This window comes from Apostichopus japonicus, chromosome 8 (assembly GCF_037975245.1).
Source record: "Apostichopus japonicus isolate 1M-3 chromosome 8, ASM3797524v1, whole genome shotgun sequence".
In the NCBI taxonomy this organism is placed as follows: Eukaryota; Metazoa; Echinodermata; class Holothuroidea; order Aspidochirotida; family Stichopodidae; genus Apostichopus; species Apostichopus japonicus.
Window position 1 is genome coordinate 26,807,909 of NC_092568.1, and position 22,024 is coordinate 26,829,932.

At 36.7% G+C, this 22,024-nt stretch overlaps 1 protein-coding gene across 1 annotated transcript in view; it reads right to left on the reverse strand.

The window, feature by feature from the left end:
• Positions 1 to 22,024, reverse strand: part of LOC139971489 (uncharacterized) — a 53,514-nt gene that overhangs the window by 25,315 nt on the left and 6,175 nt on the right. The window lies entirely within an intron of this gene.

Consider the following 22,024-nt stretch of genomic DNA (forward strand, 5'->3'; position numbering starts at 1 on the left):
TATGAAGACCGCATAAGTCAATACTTTAACGATCAACTTTGCAGCCCGGCAAATCCTTATAGTAAATACGTAACGTTTTATATTACGTGACTAAATGAACGCCGTGACCAGTATTCCGACGTACCAAATAGCTAGATGTATTACAAGCAGTATGTATGTATGTATTTTAGATCCTCCTGCAAGCAGGAGCTCGCGAAGAAGCCTCATTGGCTTATCAAAGCCGCAAGCTGACCGAAGTCAGTCTCTTACATTCATATTAAACGTCCATGATTATGAATTGTCAATTGTCAACAACTCTGTAACTGGACGACATACATTAATCTTGGAGTGACTCGAACTCGGGACCTTATGATTGGAAGGCACCAGTGTTAACCATTGAGTTAACACTCCACGTATCCCAATGTATCTCAAAAACACCAATATCTCAAAATCATAAATACTTATCACCGAAACATATTTTTTACGGATTGTCTTTGCTGGGCAGACAACATTATTAAGTACAGCGATCAACTGCAGAGTCGAAAGCTAATAACACTAGGTTATAAAATTATTAGAATTCGAAAGATCACGGCGAGCTTATTTTGCATTTACGTCTTACCATATAACGGGTTTTAAGAAACTCTATACTCGCAGATTTAGCAGCAGCAATATTGCACAAAAAAAAAACTGTAACGTGATCTTGCAAGCGTCATGATTACCTTTCTCTGAGGAAGACTATTAATACAACAGACCGATAGTTAAGCCTTGAAACTAAGTTCTTTATCGATGACAGAAGATTTATATATTCGTTTGAATTTGTCCTTGGACTTCAGATAACTGAAGGAGCTGATAAAGTAAGAACCTTAAAGATGATTTGTTAACTTTAAGTGCTAATCATAATAATAATGATCAGATTACCCGGCAATAAAGAGAGAACTGCCATCGTTATCAACGAATTTGTTATTGGGGTGTGGGTGTGGGTATACATTGTTCCACAGAGAACAAGACGTTCACTTATCCATATTATGTTAAAAAGTACACCTTTTATTATTGCTTAATATGCTACATGCTCTGGGGGGAAATGATAGGCTATATCAGACTTTTAATGTACAATGCATTGCGTAATACACAATGTAGCAACGCAGAGCACGTGATCTTATTTAGTCAGGGTTGACCCTGCCGTTCCGCATTCGTCAAATTTCATATACCTATCCAACATAGGCTTATATTGTAAATTTGCTACCTCAGTTTCAGACTATACATACAAACTAGATTACAACATACCACCTTGCGTAGAGGTATCCCTATGGGATCGTGCAAATAAATTATTCGATATTTGCACCTTTAGGTTATAGTCAGCTTATACTTGAGATTCGCGATAATCAGGATATCGCGATATACCGTGGATTCCGCGATATTATTATCTGAATTATCAACGATCGATATGGAAACTATTTTATGGACATTATATCTATGAATTTTACATTTAATAGCGTCTCTGATCATTCATAATCCGGCGCTACCATATCAAATAGACATCCATTTAGCATAAATTATACCAATTTATAATTTTGCATAAACACCAGTAGAGAATGAATTTCATTTTGGTTGAAATAAACAAGGAAAACTTGTATTTGTAAATTACCGGTAACAAAACATTAAACAAATAATGGGATCCATCGTTATAAAGGGATTCGAATCTTTAAATTCGCAGTTACCCAGCCATTGGTAGAGCACAAGAGACATACTATTATGATGTTACTAGTTCGAGTACCGTTCTATAGCCATTAAATTTGTTTGCTGGTTCAAACAATAAATCATATAAACATGGGCAAAAGGGTCAAAGGTTGAGACATTCATGAACTAATGTGCGAAGACAGCCAATTGGGACAATTTCCTAATGCTCATACCTCTCTAAACTGTACTGCAATATCATGCTCTCAAAGCACTGGTATATTGGCAGTACAAACAGTTCCTATCCTTGATCTGATATTAATATACTGCTCGTACTGACAATACGAATGCTCGGAAAAGGGACATGACACTACAAGTATAGAAAAAATTTGCCCATTTGGGTGGCGAGGAAGCTGACTATAATATGGTTTCGTCAGTTGCGCAATGCCTTGATTTATGTATGCTACCGAATGATGTATTCCGTCACTACAACAGCCACCGATCATGACATTCGATAAAATGAAATAGATTCCGCGATGTTGATCGTATAATGCTTATATGTCGGCGTATATATATAATTTGAATCATACCTACTTGGGTCTTTTGTGTTTAGTTGCATTATTGTGTATAATTAAAATATTGATAGCAAGCAAACTCTTATCTTTATGGAGGATAGCAAGTACTAATTTTATATGCGTTTCCGTTCCTTTACGTTTATAGGATTTCATATAATATACAAGATCGGTGGAACTCATTTCCCTGCAAGAATGAGATTTGATATCTTTCCGGTGCTATAACACAAATTAACCAATTTTAATTAACTTCATATCCTGTGATATATCACCTTCAAGTTTGTATGATATTTTTAGCTTATGGGCTATTGAATTTTATTTTATCATAGGGATATAAAATATGCTATTCCAGTTTGATATAGTCATAGTTGTATGCATACATTAACGAATGAAACCCCTTAGTGTTGCTTTAAAAGGTCTGACTAAAATTAATGATCGTTGAATTCCACTACCGTCTTTTCTGATAAACCTCAGGCATGCCAAAATAACCTTGAGATTTCTTTACTTGTCATTAAACATTGCTTTGCCTAACGTGGTTTTCAATGTCACGCCTATCCTAACAAGGCCAAGACTTAGCAAGGAAGGTTTCTCTGATATCAAACAGAGACAAGTAGGCTGCTGACATCACTACGGAAACGACCGATAAATTTCCAACGTATAAGTCCTAATAGGTCGGCGGAGTTCAGGAAGTTTGTTGAGGCTTCGATATTCTCAGCAGGCCCATACGTGTTTTTGCATAAGTTTTACGTGTAGTCAACAAATGACTTCAGGCACGTCTGTTTTCGTATTCAAGGGGTCGCTGGAACCATTGTGACACCCGTAGGGGTTTGGTTTCATGCATGTTACCTTACTTGCACGGTACCCCCCATGACACCCTCAATACTCATTGTGAATTAATATCTACCGCAGACGAGATGCACGAATCACTCATGAGATATGAGAGCCCAGTCTTCAGAATTATTAAACTACTGCGTACACTCCCAGGGGTGGCCACCCGTTCCAGGATTGGAGGAACAAATTTACCGATATAAGCCCTGCATAAATGCAAATACACTTGATCATAAGCCTACCTAATTGGATGTGAGATGGTCCTCCTCCTCCTCCTCCTCCTCCCACCTAACGAAATCTGTCAATAATATGCTTTCATACAGGCGCATTTCTGTCGGCGACACGACGTGTATGATATTTGAATAAGGCGTTCAAATATGGTTAATTCCATATCAAACAGGGTGTTTTAATATTCATATTACAATAATTGCTTTAGATAATTTGAAACAGGCTATTCGAATGATCGTATCTATTGCTTTGTTGATGCATCAACTAGCAATTATTGGAGGGGCAAATCATCATTTCAACACCCCCCTCCCCCACCTACACGTAGATTTAGCCGTTGGTGGAGTCACTGAACCCTCAGCCCCCTTTGTTCTCTCTATTCAAATGAGTTATAGTTATTTACTGTTCATTTGTCTGTTTTCAAAATTGCCGTTTGTCTGTCTTCTTTTCAGTATATCTTTGAAGAAGGTCTGCTTGTATCCACCCGATAAACACAGAGAAAACAGTATAACTACAATAAATCTTTGAGTTTTGTACCACAGTAAAAACTGGATCGTGCTAGAAATCGATAGCATGTGCTATTAGGATTACAGTAAGGGCGTCTGAGGATATGTGTAATCCAAACAAATCCAGTTTGATGCATTTGTTGGGATTATACATATCATCAGCTCTTACTGTAATCCTTATAGCACATGCTACTGATTTATCAGATTTGTAAGCACAATCCAGGTTTCACTATGGTTCAGTACTTTTAACATTTACAGTAGCCTATAGTTAATCTCTGTGTGAGTCGGCTGCTGTATCGAAACGTCAGTCCCTATAACTGTCGTTTTATATTAGTTGTTTGCTCTTTTATTATTTAAATTAATTATTCATATCTCTGTTCTCTGTTGATAACATTTGATAATTAATGAGATAATGCATGGATTCTTTTGTTTGAATGGATACATGCACGTATCTTACTCATGTTATCTGATATATACTGTAATTAGAATTATTCATAAATATAGTGTGTGTGGGCATTGATACGTTTTTGTATTAAATACTTCTCAGACTAATATCTTCTGAAACGTGGAAATATTTAATTTGTTCATGTTCCCCATAATATTTTTCAAATAAAAGTTTGCAATAGCAATATATTACTACACGAATATAATAATATAACAATATAATATGTTAATTTGCCTCTTTTATTAGAGTGTTTTACTGTAAGTTATGCGGTATTACTTTGAGCATTTCTTTTCTCTTATAAAACAACAAGTCATTATAATTAATAATAAAACAATATAATTAATAATTTCAAAGGATTTTGTATAACGAGTCTAGAAAGTGGTTGAAATATAAAATGGTTTCAACCACTTGTTGCAGATGTTACATATGTTTTCGTGTATCATTCAGATATGAACACATATACCTTTGCCATCGCCTTGCTGTGTGATATCGGCCACAGCGTTTGTTCGTTATAAGAAAAAAGAAAAAGTGTATTGACATTCAATGTGAGACGTTTTCGAGACTGAAAACATGAATAATGTCTAACTCGCCAAACTAACGATAGGCTACAGCCTGACAGGTGGTGGTATGTATTATTGTTCACCGAAAGAGGCCCATTACCATAAAATAAAAAATCATTTCAAGGAAAGAGAAAATGGCTCTATAAAGATCCTGATAAGCGTCACAATCTGTCACACTTTGGTTTCATGTCAAACTGTAAAGCAAGACATTTGCTGACAGTGGGAACAGATGATTTAGTATGTTAGGTTTTTAAAAGAGTATTGTGTGACGTAATGTAGCACTCTCTAACTTCAAAAAGCACGAAATTTACCGGTAATGTCAATGAGGGTCTCGTCTCCTGAAATCACAAGCACACCGTTTCTTTGAAGGGGTGACATGTCTTATCTGTATGAGAAAGCACATCACAGAGTGCACGGAAGGGATGTTAAAGGCCTTTTTTTCACCACGATGCCTTTTTTTTCACCACGATATCTCATTTGCATTACACATGGGTTAGACCAAGCTGTATTATGCGGTAAAAGGAGGTCTCTGGGGCGAAGTTATATTAAAGAAATGTCTTCCATGCACTACAGCACATGCCTGCGGCATCGAATAAATGTTCAAATACAGAACAGAATTTGGAATGTAACCGGTAGATTGCATGTTTTTACGGCTTCAAAGTGTAGACACAGCGAAGCATGTAGCGTGAACCCCGCTATTGACCCACTTTAGTATCATCAATCTTCCTTCATCTAACAGTTGAAAATCAGGGATTTAAGTAGGAACGATATGCATGATGGGATTATTCGAATTAGCAATCACTTCAGTTATATGTTTATATGTTTCGCACCATGGATAATTCTTGAATGTGAAGCATATATCTGAAGGCTACACAACATGAAAACATTGCACATACCACATAGCGTTATGATATGAGTACATGTGTCTTTCTTATGTTGTTGAGGTAACCGGCGCATATTTATTTGGGCATTTTGTTGTCGTCGTTGTTGTAATTCCATGAGAGATTACAGCATATATCTAGTCAATGACTTTCTAGGCCCGAGAAGGTCATCCGCGAGATAGATACAAGGAAATGTTTAATGTCACAACAGATATCAAATGTTTTATTTCGGATTCTAAAAATCAGACCGTCTCAGAAATGGAAAAGTTTATTACGATTATTAAAAACGGGCCCATAAGTAGCTGAAGGTTGTTAAACCATTCCCATTGTGAGGCTTTCAAATATTTTATTTGATTCTTTTACGTCATTGGCGGTTTGTTGTTCAGGAATCTTGTAATGCTGTTGCTATGTAGATGCTTTTATAATAATAATAATACGCAAGTGATTTCTAGTCTGTTTTATTCTTCCTTTTCGTTTTATATTTCTTGCTGAGGTATATATATATATATATATATATATATATATATATATATATATATATATATATATATATATGTATATATATATATATATATATATATATATATATATATATATATATACACACACATATATATATATATATATACACCTTATCAAGAAATATAAAACGAAAAGGAAGAATATATATATATATATATATAAATATAATATATATATATATATATATATCATCTTTTATCAGAGTCCCACATACATTCTACATTATGATTTGTACTTTTTTTTGGCAAAGTATTTATTAGCTAATGACGTCATCTTCAATCTGGTGTTTTAAACTATATACGAAATGTGTTTGTGGCTCTTCACAGTTAAAATACTGTTTCGTACTTAGCTGAGCACATCTAATATGAAGTAATGTCTTCTATACGTACACTCAATTTTCCATAAACCGTTCAAACGAAAGGATATCGTAAAATGTGAGATTAATATGAACCTCACCCAGGGTAGTTTAAGTTCTCAGGCACAATTTTTTTTTTTAATATTTTTTATTGAAGTTCACCGTTCACTTCAAATTTCATAAGGCTAAAAGGTATAATAATGTGCATACTTTTATTGCTAAATTTTTCCTATTAATTTCCATGGCTACGCCATTTCTTAAAATGGCATTACTTATTTTAAAAGTAACATTTTCATATGCATACATAGTTATGATTTTTTCTCTCGCTTAAATGGAAAGGGGGGGGGGAATTATGAATCAACGTTGTAACCCATAACGACATCGGGTATGTTGTGACTTTACATCAAGCTGAATTCCTATGATAGGTAGCCTACTTTGCATATACCTTTGAATTCTTACGACAGGAATCGTAATTAGCAAGTGTTTAAAGATGGACAAATTATACTACGAAGGGCCACGTAAGTGAACTAAAGGGTTCTGTTTATTGCTCTTATAACATATGGATGCTTAACAGGATGCATGTAAGTATACAAATTCCTCATGCTATGTGATGTCAACAAGGAATCTAACACTAAATGCGTTGGTAATCATTGTTGTACACAAATTTACGTTCCCCACACGCGGTGCTCTCTCCTGGATATTGTAATCCTCAATATAATAACATTGAGGATTTACAAAGCGCAGACATATCCACCGATAATGATGCTCAAGGCGCATCACAATATTACTCTGGTCAATGTTGCCCTTGTCTTTTAAGCCACAGTTGCTGTTGCCACTGTGCCTTGTTGTGGTTGTGACTGTTGCTGTATGGCTGTCACTATTATGTTTACTGTGTCTTGTGTCTTTGCTGCTCCCGATGTTGTTGCCGCTGCTCTTGTCTTTTATACCACAGTTGCTGTTGCCGCTGTCCTTGCTGTCGTAACTGTTGATGTTTCAGTTACGGCTTGTGTGCTTTTACTGCTTCCACTGATGTCCCTTACCCTTGACATTCGATTGCAAGTGCAATACTGTTGTATACTTTTGCCATGTCATTGCCGTTGTGGTAATTGCTGTGGCTGCTGTCACTGCTGTGACTGTTGGTACTACTGTTCTGTCATTGCTGTGGATGTGAATGTGGCGGAAGCCTCTGGTGTTTCTGTTGCCATTGTCATTGATGTTGTCATTGTTGCTGTTGCTGTCAGATTTGGCAATTGTTGGGTTTTTTTACTGTCATTTTACATGTCAGTTATGATCACACTGTAGACTTATACTTTTCGTACAGCTATAGCTAGTCTAAATGCTTCGCATTCATGATTCTTGTCACGTCTGTTGCAAGTTAACAATTTACGTTCAAACAGCAGTGGTTCCGATCCAGTCTGAAAGAGGGTTTGATCTTCCCTTTCCAGATAACGTTGTTTAATGCAACTTACGGTGTATAGTGATACATAACGGCATGTGATATTATAACAGTGTGTGTGTATGCAGTACATCACACGACATACGATATACCTATTACGTAGAAACTCACGCCACTCGGCAGTCGAATGTGTTTTAATAGCACCAACAAACGCAAGTTTCAGCTATAGTTTAGTTATCCCTTATTGTCTATACCAAATTTGCATATTCCTCTCACAAGCACACGATGAAAATAGTAGATGATATCGAAAAAGCATGCGGGGTTCCTAAAGTAATATCTCTTGCAGCGTCCTCATATTTCCCGGGAAATTTTGCTCAATTTACCTGTCAGAAGTATAATAATTTACGACTTTTGTAATTCACAACCGAGATTGAGACGTTACAAGCTTCATTACTTTAATTGAATTTCCGTTTTTACTGCCACATAAAGCATAACCACAGGAAATGTTTTTCATTATATTTTCTATAATCTTAACATTTCACTTTCTCGTCTCGCATTGACTATCTTCTCTCTGTTTGTTAGAATATCGGTGGGTGTCGCAAAATGAGTTGAAACTTTCCTCCCTTGAAGTAAGTCTCTGCGGACGGAAGTTAGATTATCAAGAACAACTGCTCAGAAAGGCTTAAAGCTGTATTTTGCATTTTGGTGTGTAGTTCCGTTATTCTCATCGAGTCAAAATAACATTTATCAGATTTGTAGTGAGTCCATCCTCGCGCTGATACTTGTAATCTTTATCATAATATACGTGTACTCGAACTGGTATACTCGTATTCACCGCATCCTATACCTGTACTCGAAGTGGTACTCGTATTCTATAGCATCTTATACCTGTACTAGAACTGGTACTCATATTGTGTAGCATAATATACAAGTACTCGAATTGGTACTCATATTGTGTAGAATAAAATATACCTGTATTCATAGCATCTTATACCTGTACTCGAATTGGTACTCGTAATCTATAGCATTCTATACCTGTACTCGAACTGGTACTCATATTGTGTAGCATAAGATACCAGTACTCGAATTGGTAGTCATATTGTGTAGAATAAAATATAGCTGTATTGATAGCATCCTATACCTGTACTCGAAGTGGTACTCGTAATCTATAGCATGATATACCTGTACTAGAACTGGTACTCATATTGTGTAGCATAACATACCAGTACTCGAATTGGTACTTGTAATCTATAACATTCTATACCTGTACTCAAACTGGTACTCATATTGTGTAGCATAATATACCAGTACTCGAATTGGTACTCATATTGTGTAGAATAAAATATACCTGTATTCATAGCATCCTATACCTGTACTCGAAGTGGTACTCGTATTCTATAGCATCCTACACCAGTACTCGAACTGGTACTCATATAATGCAGCATAATATACAAGTACTCGAACTGGTACTATTAATATATATCATAATATATCTGTACTCGTACTCGAATTCTGGTATAGATATTAGTGTTAGATTAACTACAGTATACTTGTATACTCGAGCTTAATACCTTGTGATTCTTCGTACTCGCACTCTTAACATGGAGATTCCTACACTTGTCCCTCACAGTACTTATGACGTCATGCTCATACTTATGACAATAACATATAATCAGATGCCCATTACTGCAAATTAGATATCAATTCTTCGGCTCCTATTTCACAAGATATAGACAGTCTCAAGGAAGTCCAATACAAGAAATTTTGTGTCCCATATATTTAATGTCGTGCTTTAAAGTTCCATTTGTAAACCTTTGTAGCTTATACCTAACTTCAACTTTCCTGGTGAGATTTTTTTGAATGATGTAACAAGTTAAATATTCAGGTCAACCTTATCTTCATTTTAATTCAATGCTACAAATATCACAAGACATGTTTCAATACAGAGGGTATAGGCTATAGCTTTAATAACTATGCCTGCTATGTTACTCTGAAAGCCAATTGAAAATGTCAGCCTACGTGTTACGTGACGTTTCGACTGATTTTCATTCTTTCTTTATCAAAGTTGTCAACATTACTTAATTTATGGACACTTCATCTTGAAGAGTTGAGACACGTATTTGTATCTGCCAGAGGAGAAAATTTGACCTTCAGGAACACACATTACCAACTTGTACATATCTTCCGCTTGACTTGGAATTTTGTCATTACGGAGAGAAAATGTATATTCTTTAGGAATTTTACTTGGATTGGACGGCTTTCCTCGCTTATTCCACTCTAAATTACTCAAATCAAATATGTCGAATACTAGGATTACACACACACACACGCAAACATAACATGTATATATATATATATATATATATATATATATAAACTTTTATTTTAGATAAAAATTCTTTAAATCAATTTTACCATATAGCTAAAGGAAGGTTTCTCATTTTAACCTTACTTTTGTAAACACAAAATTTCAGAACCAGAAGGATGTTATTACCCACATAGTCTTTGTACAAATAATTTCCAAACAGAACAATCTCTTTACTAACTGCAATATTGACATTCAGTTTGATTTGAACCCAGTTTTGAAAATCCCTCCATACTTTCTGGGTAAAGCCGCATTCCCAAAATAAATTTATTAAACTCTCATCTGCCACACCACAAATAGTGCACAATGGATCATTGTTTTTGCCAATTTAACCATGAGAGTATTTGTCCCTAAAATTCTGTTAAGAAGACGAAATTGGAACCAACGGAGCTTCACCTCAGAAGTACATTTCCAGTTGTATGAGCACACCTTATACCAAACTACTTCAGAAAGAAGTGGGGACAAGGGCATGTTCAATTTGTGAAAAACATTTTTATTGGACCTTATTATTTGTTAATAAAATATTATAAAACCTTTTACACCCTTTTGGATCCATAAGAACAGGTTTTATATGAAAGCCTTGAAATGGGAGTGTAGGAGAATTATTTCTCTGGCCTAAATCAACCAGAAAAAGATTTCTCTATTGCTTTTATAATACCATGCACGTGAAGAAAATTTGTTCTCACATCATATTTTGTATAAATCTCATCAGCAGATAAGAACTCACCCTTAGAGTTTATCAGATCGTTAACATATATAATATACCATTTCTTTGCCAATCTCTATACAAAATGCATATATTACCCACCTCAAGTTTTTTTCCTTGTGCCAAATACTGGAACTTAAAACATCATGAATATTTTGGGGGTTGAGCGAAACGGTGAAGTCCTTCCAGGCTGAAAAAAAAACACTTTTATACCGCAGGTATTTTTACTTTCTTTAATAACTCTATCCCAATAAGTACCAGAAGAGTATAATCAAGGTTACAATTAGGAGTATTCACTTTATATAGATTATACACCTTACTGTCAATGTTGTATTTAAGCAATCTACGAATCCAAGTAATCTTAAATCGAATATGGCTAATGTGGAAAACCTTATGAGAAGCAGGTTACACATTATATGAAAACAAATATACCTTACAGTAACATATATAGCATAGCTATTTATTATTATTATTATAAGGAGTGTTAGCTCAGTGGTTAACGCCGGTGCCTTCCAATCATAAGGTCCCCAGTTCGATTCACTCCAAGATTAATGTATGTCGTCCAGCTACAGAGTAATTGACAATTCATAATCATGGACGTTAAATATGAATCTAAGAGACTGACTTCGGTCAGCTTGCGGCTTTGATAAGCCAATGAGGCTTCTTCGCGTGTTCCTGCTTGCAGGAGGATCTAAAGTACATATATAAATACATTATTTGCCATCTTCTCTTGCCTTATCCGTTTCGTAACCGAAGAGTTTGCGCACGATATTTCCTATCCGGAATTAGGGTTTCAGAGTTTGTCAAATTTAATGTCGAGAGCAATTGGCACAGAATGATTCTCTTTTACCACATCTCTCTCTCTCTGTCTGTCTGTCTGTCTGTCTCGCTCTTTCTCTTTAACTTATAAAAACAGTCCCATATTTTATTTTAAAAAAAGTGACAAATGAGATAGATATCAAGGTACTTATGTTTTGGACAAAAAAGAAAGATAAAGTGCTCTTTCTTAACGCCTGACACATCTATCTCACAGAACATTAATTTCCAATGATTTTTTTCATTTACCCTGCAGCTGGAGGGTAGCATGCATTTCTATCATCACCATATATATATATATCTCTTCGGATTTAATGTCAATATCAGAGATCTTATACTCGGCAAGATGGCAAAGATTTGTCCTTGCGGCAGAGGAAAAAACACATGATGCATGCTTATACGCTTATCAACATCATCGACGGAGGACGGGACGTTACTCGAGGTTTCTTACAAATAGTGTAACACCCATAGATGAGTTTACTCTACGTTATGGCAAGGCAGTATAATAAACTCAGAGTCATGTAGTATATAGATTTATGAATGTCTGTCACGTGACTCTATCTCTCTCTTTGTTTTAAATTCACCGAATGTATAAAAGCCAACTTCGTAGATAGAAAGAATCAAACCATATACCTGCAGCTGAGGACGAGAAAACATAAAATCGATCGTTGAAACTGTTCTTAATAAATTGGGAAACATATATTCTTTATTGCAGCCTCTGAGTAAACTTGTAGATATTAAGTTATCATACTGCACTCAACTTTATGTCATCCAAAGTAAATTGAAAAAAGTAAATAAGTAAACCGCCTGCCAAAGGTCGTCGGTGTTGAAGAGTAAACTGGAAACGGTTTTATGAGGTGAGTGAGTTTACATGCAGACAAAGAGTTGCACAGTTCAAATCTATTAAACAAGGACCATGCTTTCTAATCTGCACTTTCGGTAGAATTTGGAATTTTTTTGATGTTTATTAGGCGCTATATTCTCTCAAAACAATACAATTGCTAAAGCTTTTGTTTTCGAAAGACGATACGAAGTTTACTATACATCTGTTATGATAGTTGAAGCAACGTGTATTGAAAGGAACAGTTTCAGAAGGTTGCTATACATGTTTTAGATTCATAACCGCCTATAAGCTAAAAGAGCTATCTACGAGGCGATTTGGAACCAAACGTTGTCTTAAGACATCAGCAAGAATTATTGCATATGAACAGAATGACAACTAAATGAGTCGCATATAGAATATGGGAGGGTATGACAATGTCAACATGAGCTATTATGTACCTTGAAGGGCTTAATCCTCTTGATCATGCACAAACGCTGTAATTGTGATAGACCCTTCAGAGATTACACGATGGTATGTTCAAGTAAAAACATCAAATGCCATTTCTTTAAATAGATCATTCGAAGGTTGCGTATCGTACTTTTAAGAAGGTGAGAACACGATATAGTCAGTTTTATTAATGTGAAGTTCACTTAATGATAACGATACTAAACTGTATTTTTGTTGGGGGGGGGGGGTGGGCATATACCTTCGAGTAGACATTTAATCACACCATCCTTTTCATGTTACCTTCTTATAATCAGTATATGCATAGTACAAATTTATAACTGTGAGAAGACTATACATACTAATCAGAAATACTAGGTAGAAGGTTCATTTACTGCAGTGAGATAAAACAAAGCCTGTACAAGAACGGTCCTTGAGAAACAGCTGTTTTCTGGAATATGGCTGTGGGAAATTGTTATCATAAGTCGAAAAGACACAGAATGGGTTCAGGAGACGTTCATATTAAGAGGTCGATATTGAAAATATCATGGATGTAGTAGATCCACCGTGAACAAATACTATAGTAGTGTAGACATGTAAACCACTTGTATGACTTACGATGGATATATGGAGGCAGTACAGTATAGATCGAGGTGTATACATGTAACGGCGGTATATCTGTCTCATATTATATAACTATATCTTTCTTCTTTTTCTTTGCTATCAATACAGTAGGCTTGGTGTCTATAGATTGAAATAATTATTTAAGTAATAGTAATTATGTGCGACTAAAATCATGACCATGACAGCCTATTGTAAACCTTTATATATCTGGGACCAAACGTTACAACGTTAAGGATTTTTGTTTAATGCAATCAAATTTGGACGGACTTGAATGAGAACGGTTAGATTTAAAGTAACAATGAATAGACGAGCCCTACAATAGGCAACTGACATATATGTTATTAGTCTTGGTTTATGACAGCAGATTAGTACAATAAAGTCACATAGCAACGTATCTTAACATTTATGTATTCCCAAAGACGGGTGCTCCTGATTTTGTATCATAAGACTACTTCCGATTGGACGACGGAGACTATATATCGAGTTGCGAGAGGCACTGTCGTGCGAAATTTTGCACCCCGACCTGACATTGTCGTTCGGGGGGGGGGGGGGGATTTTTAAGTCGAAGATTTCTTAACGGGAAGGATTAGACCACTACCAATTCTGTATACCCCTCCTCTCCCCACCTCTTAACACAAAGTAGGTAGAAGCAAACACTTGCGTTTAGAGCTACTTGCAAATACTATACTATAAGACAATTTATAATCTAGCCCAAATAATCCATGTACCATTTGACGTCTCAACTTATGTCTGGGAGAGGACCACCAGACCCCCCTCTATTTGGGACTTGGCTTCAACGACCCCAGGTGCCGCAGCCCCTACTCTAAAACATCCGTCCTTTGCTCCTGGTCTTCCCATAAAAATCCATGCCCCTATTTAATTCAGTAGTCCCGGTTCTTCTCCCCTCCATGGCTAAAGGAATCTAGTTCCGTGTCCTGTATATCACTAGTGTCCAAACCATCGCATTTATTAACATCCGCATATAGTACGGTTTAACATAATACTGCCCCTCATCCTACTATCGAGGATTTGTTCGAATACATGCTGGCGATATGACAATTTTGGGATTCGTTCATGCGAATGAGAAATTACTGTTGGCTCGTACATTGAAAGGTTTTTCATCAGAATTGAAAAATTTAATCAATTCTTTACTGTATATCTGAATTCCATCATATTGCCACAAGATGAAATGTCTTCATCCTGAAATCTCTGCTTCCCTCAAGAGGAAGAAGCCAATAAAGAAGTTTGCATACACGCCAAAGAACATATGAACAAAAATATATCGTTTGGTACTCGTAGAGATTTCATAACTTTATATCCTTCTCAAAGAAACAAAGGTGGGGGTTGAGGATTTGTTCATGAAAGTCTTGATTTGGGACGAAGGATTGTGTTAGAAAGAAAGCTGTTTTATATATATACATAGAGTTGGTTGGTTAGTGTCTATCTTGGCGCAGAGTGCTCTATGTCCAGTGGACAGAGCGGAATATATGTTGATACTAGTTGAGACTAGTGGAACACTAGTAGTTGTAACTCGGAGTTTCACGCGTTATAGCGATCGTCAGACAACTCCAAGACAACAAGAGTTGTCTGACGATCGCTATAACGCGTGAAACTCCGAGTTACAACTACTAGTGTTCCACTAGTCTCAACTAGTATCAACATATATATATATATATATATATATATATATATATATATATATATATTCAGCCCTAATTCCTTTAATCAATATTCATATATTCCTCTCTCGTGTGTCCTCTGTCAAAAGAACAGTTTGCTCTGGTAAATATCTGCCGATGACCAAACAGTCCTCGACAGATTAAGTGAAAGGTATAATTCAATTAGTTTGAGGTTGTGGTAACTTCCAATTTTGCGATATTCCTCTAGGAGTTTGTGAGTATCAAGATATAAAGATGGTAATCAAATTATCGCCTCTATAAGTAAACACCACGATATCATTTATAACGGGATGGAAAGCATTGTGTCAATAACGTAATTTCTGTACAAATACAATACTGTAAAGAAATATAACGTCACACGGTTGCTATTTTTTTACTTTATTAGAAAGAAAAGGTTATACTTGTAAAACGTCGAAACATATTATTCTGTCTGTACGGTGGCCTTCATTCTAAAGGTTATATCGAAATAATAATAATATAATTGTTTCTTTTATCATAAGATCTATGACATAAAATTGAAAAAATCCCCAAAAGATAGTAATGTATGGATGAATACACGGCCCAGGATACATTCTAGTGTTGATGCCAGCAGACACATACTTTTAGCTCATCCCGGCTGTATTGCGGAAGTGTTTTCAGTGAATAATTTCAGCGCATTCCAGCTGATTACAATAATACCTCTCACACGGTCTATCCTGGTAATAGTATGGTTTACCATTGGGATTTAGTACACTTATTTACCATATTTATGCAGCTTTCCTGATGTGTTGCAGACATGAATGTTGTTGCCTGTTACTCGATAATATATCGACTCATGCAATGCGAGGAAGGGGGAGGGGGGTCGAGGAGAAGGTCGGTGAATGTATATAGGCTTATTGAAATTAAATTGCTGGTCAATTGAGTTTGCGGGAGGGATGCGGAATGAAGTTTGATTACTCTGCCTCGATATCTGCATAACATCTGTCAACATGAAAGAGTCGGAAGATTTTGGAGATCCGATAAATTGTTAATGTGAACAGACGTTCCTAATAACAGTCAAAACAACAGCGACTCCGCGACAACAGCGCAAAATAACATAATCTACCATATATGCCTGTATTAGTTCCATAAATAAAGACACGCCTATTGTGTCCGTTTCAATCAAGAAAAGGTGAAAGGAAAGGCAATTATATAAGTATGAGATAAAGGTAGTTGGGAGAACGTTGAACAACAGAGATATATAGAGTAAAGAACCGCGGTATAGCTCTGCATAAACCATGGCTGGTACCATATGTGCGGTAAACCATGCAGATACCAAACTGCGGTAAAAGACGTCGGGCTATATGTACAGTTCGGAAGTAAACCACACACCATTAGCGCTACAGTGAATAAGGTGACATTGCTGTGCATTAGGCTTACAGACTAAGAATAATCAGGACAACCACGCATGCAGATACCGTATAGTATCTGCAGCAAACCAGGCGCCATCATGAAAGCAGTGCTACAAAGCTGGTTACCTATAGTTCTTAAGTAAAACAGGTAACATTATAGCTTTGCAATAAACCAAGTAACGTATCTGTGTAGAAATGGCAAACCAAGTACTGTAACCTCAGAAGTGAACAAGATAGCGCAGCTCTGTAGTAAACAAGGTACTGCATAGAGTACCAGAGTACTGCAGCCTAAACCAGGTACGAATAGCTCTGCGATAATTCAGATACGCAGCTCTGCAATAACCGCAGTGCATGTATATATAATAGTACTGAACTAATTAAACGATCAGGCTTACCGTGGTCTATATAGTGAACCAATAGTGCAGTGCTGTCAGATCGAAGTAGAGTAAGACGGTTCGTATTGTACAAAACTAAACAACTTGATCCACCCTCAACCACAGCCCCCCCCCCCCTTACATCGAGATTGTCATCGTATGGTCAATGACGGTCTAAGAGTAAAATTCCCTGAGTCAAGTGAGGGTATCAAGAGTCCTTTCGAAAGGGAATATACACTACACATGAAGATGTCGACTGAATGTCATTGAGCGATCTACTGTGGACTGTGTGGCTATCCGAAAAGAACCCAGGCACGCAGCTCTGCAGTAAACCACGTACATATGTAGCTATGTAGTTAACGACCAGGTAGGCCCATCCATCGCAGTTCTATAATAAACCACATAGTGTGGAAAGACAGAACATTAAAGGCACTGAAGACTCGCCCCAGACCCCGTGCCGCGCTCTGAAAAAAAGTTAACTTTCCGTTGCTTGCAAGTGAAGTTTTCTTCTTGTCGCTACAAAATGCAGACAGTAATGAAACGTTATTATCTTTTATCAAGACCTGAGATGTCCATCGCTGCTATATACACTGTGTTGTGGGTATTGACTGTAGCTGTATATATTGACTGTACACTAGTGTCTAATTACCGACGATAGCAATCAGTGTGTGTATTTTCTGGGATCGATGGTGGTGTTTAACACTTCTGTTACACCTCATTCGAAACTAGGTCAGATTACCGGCATGTGACGTTTCTTTGTGCGCGAGTTTTACACCCTTTATAGCCCGATGTTCTCTGACTACCGTTATTAAGTGCAATTCACTGACCTCATGCATATGCTCCTGCTTAGAATTCGTGCAGTGTTTGCTTTTGGTTCTGCATTAAGCCAGGTACCAGAGCCCTGTATTCACCATACATTTGCAATATACCGCGTGTAGAAAGTGTAGAAAACATTGAAATTCGAGCAAGATGTTCACTGATTACTAATTTTAATCCACTTCTGGCATCATGCGCTCCTATTTTGTTTTTCCTGTATACGTTCTGACAGTTTCGTTTCTAGCCCGGTACACCGTCTCTTCAAATCTCACGCTTCGAGAAGGCTGAGTAGATTTCGTGTGATTTTCTCGACACAAACGTGATTGCCAGCTCTGGTTTCTCGTCATTATCCGCGATAAAGCAATGCAATTCTAAAATAACTACATAGTAGGCCTACCTAAACACGCAATTTTTGTTCTGCTTTGTGTGTCACGTATCACCTGCATGAGACTATGTAATACATGTCGGTGTAATGTTGGTCAAATAACTAATTAAAGAGATGCAAACGCGTCCCCTCTTTCTTTCACGCGCCTCTCTCGAATTCCATTACTTTGGTACTTAATATTCAACGTTCAGGATTAGACTTCTACAGATGCAATTCGGTATAACAGATTGAACGCCTACGGAGCTCGTTAGAGAAACAAAAAAACTAGATCGAAGAAAACCTTCTTTCGTTCAAGTTCTGAAATGATTAAGAAGATAACGTTGATGAGGTTGTACAACTAATGAATCTTGGTACTAAGAGCTAGAGCACCGCATAAAGTATCCTTAGAAAATACAAAACTGTCTATAAGTTGCAGGAATTAAATGCAGTTTGGATAGGCAGCTAAGCACCAACGCCTATAATATACTACAGTAGCGCGTACGGGATTTCAAAGGTCACGGAACTAATATTTTTAAAAATTGCTCCGGCTGATTGAGGTACACCTACAAGTACCTTTATGGAAAGACCAGAGACGATTTAAGGATTTTCTAAAAGGGGTGTGTTCCCGGGGTCCTTGAAAACGACATCCGACAAATACATCCGCCGTATAGCATTGGACTTATTCTTCCCGGATGAAAGATGAAAGAAATGACCCGACTTTACTCATCCCCCCCCCCCCCCATCAAGTAGATGTATGTAGCTTTGGGGATTGAAATCACTAAAAGTTAACGAGATAGCGTTAGTCCATATATGCACTCTAGCAGGAAGGGGCATCCCTACATTTACCCCTCCCCTCGCCAACCTTGCGAACCCACAGGTGACGTCAGCACATCAACCCTTTCAAGTAATTTCAATTGTTCCACCCAACGCCTTTGACGACTTCTACGGAGTGTCTCGTGAGAGTTTTAATCCATTTATCATGACTAATAATACTTGTGTCATTGAAGTAGCCTATAAGCTTGTATAGCTTCAAGACAAAACCTTGTGATTTTCGTGTACCTTAGTTTCCCTCAGTATGGTCTCAAGTTGCCAAAACGTGAACGTTCGTTTTGACAAAACAAGAAGGATAGGTAAAGGATAAATACTGTCGCTTTTAACCTCTTATATGTTACTCCCTTAGGGTAGACAAATTACAGCGGTCATAAAATATGCATTAGCGCCATTTGGAAAGTCTCAAAACCAAAGTAGATATTACGGCTGCAGCAACCAGTTTTCACTGATGTATTTCAAACTTTTTAGAAAGACGTCATCAATTCTGTTGAGAGATGATAATGTATGAAACAGTGGTGATAGATTAATTTAACAAGAAATGTTAATGTGTGAGATTAACCGAACCGCGGTTTTTAAAACAAATCAGCTTTTCGAAGTTGATTTGGAACAGATTTTAGATTCCATAACAATATGGTCATTCATGAACTTGAAGATAGTTTCATTTCAAATGATGTAGTATCTGAATGTTTTCAAAAAATGACGAAAAATGCGTTAATTACATTTACTAAATATAGTTGGTATAATTGATTAAATGAGGCGATGAAGTTACCCACGTATCCTCGATGATATATAGTCTTCGATATAGGCCTATCAAAAATGAAGTTCCTTTACCGTAGTGGAATCTAGCCAACATATATGCATGGAGATATATATATATGGAATATCCTTGTTATTTTAAGTAACTCAGATACTGACCGGTATGGGAGTATACGTAACAGCAGTTAAAATGTATGGAGGTATCATACACCGTTGTGCATAGGTCATGTTACATTACGTAATAAGTTCTCGCACTGTGGTCCAGTCACAAATCCCAGACTAAGGTAGAGTTGAGGTCTTGTCTTGTAATGTTTTATCACTCGAAGCCATATATACAATAAAACGAGTTGGATAGGTCTATAGGCCTTCAAAATGACAACCCTTTGACTAATATCACGTGATTGCTATTTAGCAAACGTTCCGGAACTTTCAGTCTATACTAACAGTTTCCTTCAATACCTTCCTTCTCTCACGATGCACAAACCTATAGGCGAAATTACTTTCAGATTGTTATATAGGATGCTCAGTATAGTCGTCCGGAATTCTTGTTTATTTTCACTTTTTCTAAATATTTATACAAGATGATCAAGTATGTTCAGTTGATCCTTACAACTCACGGCTGACTCAGTGAAGTTAACGGTAAGAATATCTATCAGTGTATCTCCCATCTTGTTCAAAAGTTGTCTGTAGGCTAACAACGCCACCCTAACTTCTGTACCCTCTGCCCACCTTCCCTATATACTACTCAAACTCCTCCTCATCCTGCGCCACTCGTTCTCCCACTGCCCACCGCCCCACCGCCCCACCGCCACCCCGCCCACCACCCCACAGCCCAGGCTCTCAACTTCTCCCAATCCATTGCAAGCCCACTAAACTCCTAGCTGACTGACAACTTAATGTGTGTATATAGCAAGGAGAACATTCAGTTGCAGTTTATCACGTACACATGTTTATGACATAGAGTAGTATATTCGACCACTAAATTCAAGCAAAATATTCGTCAGCATATTTACGTGAATGAACTTTTTGAAAGGTTAAGATAATTTACCTCCCACATAATATATCAGATAAAAGATACGGTAGCTTACCCTCCTAATTGCTATAACGAATTTTATGTCTGGAGAAACTAGAATACACGTTGACGGTAATGATGGAATACGTTATCATATAGGAATGTTGTAGAAATGTTCTCCCAGATGATATAAGATAATTCCATGATGCTATCGTTCGTTTTAATTATCTTGGCAATAAAACTAACCAGTAAAGAAAAATGCAAGGCAATTTGTTCCAGCCGCCTTGCATCATTAACCTTCACTTAAGTACATTTACTTTATACTGATGGTAACTGGGAGCAACACAATATGACGAACCTAGACAGGAGAAACAAACATGACTGCAACTTCGATGGATTTTCAGTATTTTGATCCATTAAATGTGTAATATATTTTTTAAACGAAATTTTGGTATACTAGTATTTGGGTATCAACTTAAAACCATTACAGTCTGGCAACGTCACAGAGTCATTGTGACGTCACTAAATTACAGATGCCAAATTCTATGACAAGCTATCATGGTACATTTCAAAGTGAGTAGGGCAGTTCCTTTGGCTAGGTACATTAACGCAATGCAAAATGATTGGCGGATGTAAGCACCTGACAGGTAGCCATAACTAGCTATTACTGGGTATCACTCATCTTGAAACCAAATATTGTGGATTCCTCTATAGTTCAATTAAATGCACCTATCAACAATGATTTGACGTGATATATTAATGAAGATACTTGGGTTAACTAAGGAAAAATATATATACTTTTCTTCATATCATCCGTAATGAGGATAGCTTTGTTATTAATAATTATTATAAAGAAGAGGTTAATGAGGAACGGTTTCTGGATTCTTTCAAAGTTCTGAATTCAACATTTCTGAATTCTTTCTGAATTCATCAAGAATTCTTTCAAACATTTCTCATACATATCTTACGACGTAGAAATCTATTCTTTATATGCATGCCCTACATTACTACATGACAACTTTTACCAAGAGTTTGGATGCATTGACAGAGTCTGAATGAATAACTTCTCGAGCACTTATAATCTCTGTAAATATTATGAAC